Below are 6,006 nucleotides of genomic sequence, written 5' to 3' on the forward strand. Positions count from 1 at the left end.
GACACCCAGGGGAGTGAATCTCCCTGGCAACGTGGAATATGACTCCCGGGGAGGAATGTAGACCTGGCATCGTGGGACGGAGAACATCTTCTTGACCAAAAGGGGGATGTGAAAGGAAATGAAATAAGCTTCAGTGGCAGAGAGATTCCAAAAGGAGCCGAGAGGTCACTCTGGTGGGCACTCTTACGCACACTTTAGACAACCCTTTTTAGGTTCTAAAGAATTGGGGTAGCTGGTGGTAGATACCTGAAACTATCAAACTACAACCCAGAACCCATGAATCTCGAAGACAGTTGTATAAAAATGTAGCTTATGAGGGGTGACAATGGGATTGGGAAAGCCATAAGACCACACTCCACTTTGTCTAGTTTATGGATGGATGAATAGAAAAATAGGGGAAGGAAACAAACAGACAAAGGTACCCAGTGTTCTTTTTTACTTCAATTGCTCTTTTTCACTCTAATTATTATTCTTGTTATTTTTGTGTGTGTGCTAATGAAGGTGTCAGGGATTGATTTGGGTGATGAATGTACCACTATGTAATGGTAGTGTAAGCAATCGAAAGTACGATTTGTTTTGTATGACTGCGTGGTATGTGAATATATCTCAATAAATTGAATATTAAAAAAAAAAAAAAAAAAAAACTTGACTGATAACATCCTTCAAGATGGAGTTTAAAACTTATTTTTCCAAATGTTCTAAAATTGATTGTGGTGGTGAATACACAGCTATATGATGATACTGTGAGCCACTGATTGTATACTTTGGATGGATTGTATGGTGTGTGAATATATCTCAATAAAACTGCATTTAAAAAAAAAAAAAGAAAATGAATTGTTTCTGACTCTCTTTTCTGATAGATATGGAAATGGAAGAGTTCAAATCAGTGACTGCATACCACATATCTGAGGCCCTGGTAATCTGCATTAGCAGAGATGCAATAACTGCAGATGAGAGACAGTTTGAAGACGGTTGTTGAAAGCAGACTTTTGCTCTGGAGAAGCTAAGAGAGGACAAATGCCCCAAGAGTAACTGAGAGTGACATTTTGGAGGAGCTGCAGCTTACAGAGACATTTTGGAGAACACAACCCAGGAGCAAGCAGATGCCTAGAGAGGAACGTCATGGGAGAAAGCCATTTTGAAACCAAAACTCCAGAGTAGATGCCAGCCACGTGCCTTCCCAGCTAACAGAGGTTTTCCAGACACCATTGGCCATCCTCCAGTGAAGGTACCCGATTGTTGATGCCTTACCTTGGACACTTTACGGCCTTAGGACTGTAACTTTGTAACCAAATAAACCCTCTTTATAGAAGCCAATCCATTTCTGGTATTTTTCAAAAGGCAGAATTAGTAAACTGGAGCAGTGAGGGGCCAGGGCCTGGGCCCAGCCCCCTCAGCCATTATGAGATACATGCAGCCACCTACATGACCAGGCAACAGGCCACCCGACCCCAGGGGGGAAAGCATTAAAACCTCCCTCTCCTGCTAACTGTTAGTAACCAAATCTCATACTCTGTTATCACAAGCCTCTATACAGTAACTGGCTCAGGAGCTACAATTGAGGCTACTATTCCACTTTTATACTATTCGGTTTCTGTATGGGCCTTACTGGTGAATCAAATTGTGATATGATGAGTACCTCTATCCCTGTATCCCTTATGTCTTTAATGATGACAGAGATCTTTGCCTTCCCTCCAAGAATGTGTAATTATATTACTATTTTGGCCAGGGAATGGAAATTTGAGGCATTTACTTGGTCTTTATCAATAAAATTGCCCTTAACCCACAAGCCAAGGTGGACCAATATGTCCATTCCAATTATACCCTGAGGATCTGGGGAAATTACCATTATAGAGTCTTTATACCCACAGAAGTCACTGTGAGATGGCATTTTGCCAGCTTCCTATAAACCCCTATTTTAACACAACATACAAGGAAGACTTTAAATCCTGTATGTCAAATTCTACTCACTCCTTTTTCCTTTAGGCTTCCAAACATCTGGATATTTTCTCACACCAGTGACAGTAACAAAAAGTAAGTTGCTGTATATTCATCTGGGAAAGCACTGAGGTATTCCTTCTTTTATAAACTGGCTTTAGTGTTCAAGGATATTATCTCCTAGTGACCTGCCTTTCCTTCATTCAGTGAGTTTCCAGTCTGAAAACAGTTCTGTTTAGGAAACTGTGCAAGGGAGTATGCATTTCTATGTGGGCAGCTGCCATTAAGGTCCTGAATATATATTTTTTGTTTCTTTGGGTTGAATATTTTTCTGAATTGAACATTATTAAACAATTATTAAGAAGGAATTGAAAACAGAGAATTGGCTGGTGAGAGCTAAAGAGAATTCTAAAGAATACAGCAGTAGCAGATATAAGAAGCAACCACTATTCCTAGGGTTAAGATAAGCTCCTAAGAAAGAGCCCTCCCTTCTCTTTCACAAGGGCTGAGTTTGAGATCTTGTTGGATGGGGCATAACCTGGCTCCATGATGGCAGAGATAATTGAGGTGCTCACTTGCTGGAGAGGCTGTTCACAAGGAGGTGTTATATTGCTAGGTGCTAGATGCTGATAGAACCCGGAATTGGATAGGCTGACTTCTGCAAGTTTAGTGCATTTTCATGTGTGGCTCAGGCCAAGGTGGCTCTGGGCTGGCTGCCCAGGATGAAGGTTGGGCAACCAGTTGCCTAAATACCCAGTCTCAGGGTGCTCTTTGTGTGCACTTGTCTACAAGGGCCCAGGGGAGAGTGTAGGGAGCAGGGATCTCAGCTAATGTTTAGGTTCATGCTGCCCATGGCTCCTGGGTACACCACTGCTGCCTGAGACGAGCTCTAGAGAAAAAGCAGTAAATGGGGGCTGGGGGTGGATGGGGGGGTGATGGGTGCCTACTCTGGATTTTAAAGGAAATCTATGCCCTCTTCAGTACATAACTGTTCTTCCTTTGAGAAGTGCTAGGTTCATTCAGGGCACAGCTTTCTCCAGAGTTGGGTTGACTATTTTAAGCAATATTTTTTTTATATGTCTTTGTACCTTGCCCCTTTGTACCTTTTGATACAAAGTTTTGGTAATCATCCCTTTAGGTCTGTGCAGGTCTTGCCTTTCTTGCTGCCACTCAACCCTTCCCACTTATTGTGATAATTGTACCCACCTTGCTTCTGATGCTGAAGTACCACCACTTGGACCCTAATATTCTGGATACCTTGCATCCACATTGCTAGTAGAGCTGCTTAGTGATGCTGGTGCCCTTCTCACCCAGCCATTCCTATTATCTTAATGTGAGGACCCAGGGCCTGGGCCCAGGCCCCTCACTCATTATGAGATATGTGCAGCCACCTACATGACCAGGCAACAGGCCACTCAACCCCATGGGGGAAAGCATTAAAACTTCCCTCTTCTGATCACTGTTAGTAACCAAATCTCATGAGAAACTCTGTTGTCACAAACCTTTAAAAGCCTCCCCTTGGCACTCCTCTTTCTCTTTTTCGTGCAGTTCACTTTCCATGGCTGGCCACAACTGTGAGACCATCATTTCCTGTCAGTAAGTCCCAAATAAACCCAAGTCCATTTCCATGCCTCGTGTATTTTTCAGTCTTAGGGCTAAGCTTGGTTGGAATACATAAATGGAATATTCTCCCAGTCCTCTGGTAGAACATAATTATCTAATGGGTTTTCTGGCCTTATGCATCACCAGCTGTTCTAGTTTACTAGGCTGCTGAAAGCAGATACCATAAAATGGGTTGACTTTTAGTAACAGGAATTTATTAGCTTACAAGTTTACAATTCTGAGGCTGTGAAAATGTCCAAGGTATCATCAAGATGATAACTTCTTCCTGAAGACCAGCTGCCAGTAGTCCTGGATGTCTCTGCCACATGGCAAGGCACATGGCAGCATCTGCTGGTCTCTCCCTTCTCTTCTGGCTTTCATTGCTTTCAATTTTTTGCTTCCATGGCTTTCTATCTCTTTGACTAAATTTCATTCTCTTATAAAGAACTCCAGTAAGAGGATTAAGACTCACCCTGAATGAAGTGGGTCACATCTTTAAGTTAAGATCCTACTCACCAAAAGATCCTACTTACAATAGGTCTACACCCACAGAAATGGATTAAGTTCAAGAGCAATAATTTTCTGCTATCATACAACTCCAAACCATCACACCAGCATGCCCATATCTACAGACCTCTCAACACATTTTTATATCATCTTCCATGGCAGTTCTGGCATTTCTACTTCATTTACTTTGAGCATCTATTTGCTCCAAATTTATGGGATATCCTAATGGCATGTTAGCATCTTTTAACTGGGGTCCTGCTAGGGTGTTAAAAATCTGGACCTGGAAAATGTTCTCCCATAATGATAAATTGTCCATTTTCCAACTTTGTTTCCTGCCCCCTTTGATCGAGCACCTTTGGTCTCTACTTATTTTCTCAGCTCCCAATGACACTATTGGCCAGACCATCATGCATAGCTCCTTTCCTCTCTTAGCTGGTCAAGACTTAACTGAATGGGTCAGGAGTAGAGCTGCAGGAAGATCTTGGATGGGGAGGAGGGCAGGATTCTTAAATGGCAGAGGCCTCTGAATCATCTTCAAGAAAAGGAATGAGATTGTTAGCCTTTACAGGGAGGACTGGACCACCACTTCTGAAAATTAAGAATTTAGGAGATACTGGGGATTCAAGATTCTTCAATTCACCAACACCAGTGTTTCCTTCCAGTGACTTCAGTTTGCCTTACCTCCCAGTCAAAGCCCTGACCTTGGCATACTAGAGTTGATGAGTTGAAAATTTAACATTCTTTGATGTCCTGCTACTCAAAGCTTAATTCTGGATATGACCCTCAGCTTTCTCTGCCCTTCAGCTGCAAGTGACTAGAATATTTTCAAATGCTACCAAGGAAGCTTTCCAGCTTTCACACTTGGCCTTTAATTACTAATTAATTGCCCTCAGTTTTTCATTATCTTTCTAGAGATAGAGAATGATAGTTCTCCCAGAAAAAGCCATGCAATTTCACTATCTTTATACTTTCTAATCCTATATTTTTTCCAAAGAATGATACATTTTGCCTGAAAGATTATTTCCTTTGATTGGTTATTCCATATCAGTTTCCCAAGGGTAAAAATTTTAACAACTGCACTGCTACCTTATGCCTGAGATATCCATGCTCTACTACCTCCAGATACAGTCCTTTCTTGCTATCTGGCCAACCCAGGATAGAGCTCTAAAATTTCAACTTGTTATCTATTTACTGTACCCACTACCATTACTATTATAAGCCAATTACTTGAAAGGGAGTGAAGATAGATTGGAGTGAAAGAGAGATAAACTTGGATGAAGTCATAACAAGGACTTCTGAAACTGGGATAGCCATTCTAATTTATCTTTAGTTTGGGAAAAAGGTCAGGTCTGTATTACCACAAATGGCCCAATTATTGGTTTTAGGCTGACCTTCAGAAGGATGTATGATTTTAAGCAAGCTGGATCTTGACAGCCATGTCTGGGAAAGGCTGACACCTGAAAGCTATCAACTAACAACACTCTCAGAATTTGTGAAATAATTAGAACTGGAGTGAGGATTTTGGGGGTTGAGCACAGTATCCATCATCTTAAGGTTACCACTATTTTTGGTATCATTTTACACAATTTTCTCAGCAGCATTTGACACAGTCATGACTTCCATGCAATGACACTATTTGTTTTCCATTCTTCTTTTGTTATTACTCATCTTCATTATGTTCAGCTACTTCTTTTCTTCTCCCTAAAGTTCTTCTTAGGTTATCATATCCATTCCCAGATTTTAAACATCATCTATATAGTCATGGCCCCAAAATTCATGTCTGTTGCCCAAATCTTTCCTCTAATCTCCAGGGTTATATATCCATCTGTTTGTTATACAAATCTACTTTGTTGCCTAAAAGGTAATTCAAGGTTAAAACTCATTACCTTCTCTCCAAACTCTGTTGCTCTTACCTTATTCCAAGCAACCATGTTTCTGTTCTAGAATGTTGCAATACTC

The sequence above is a fragment of the Choloepus didactylus genome, chromosome 1, assembly GCF_015220235.1.
Source record: "Choloepus didactylus isolate mChoDid1 chromosome 1, mChoDid1.pri, whole genome shotgun sequence".
Taxonomy (NCBI): Eukaryota; Metazoa; Chordata; class Mammalia; order Pilosa; family Megalonychidae; genus Choloepus; species Choloepus didactylus.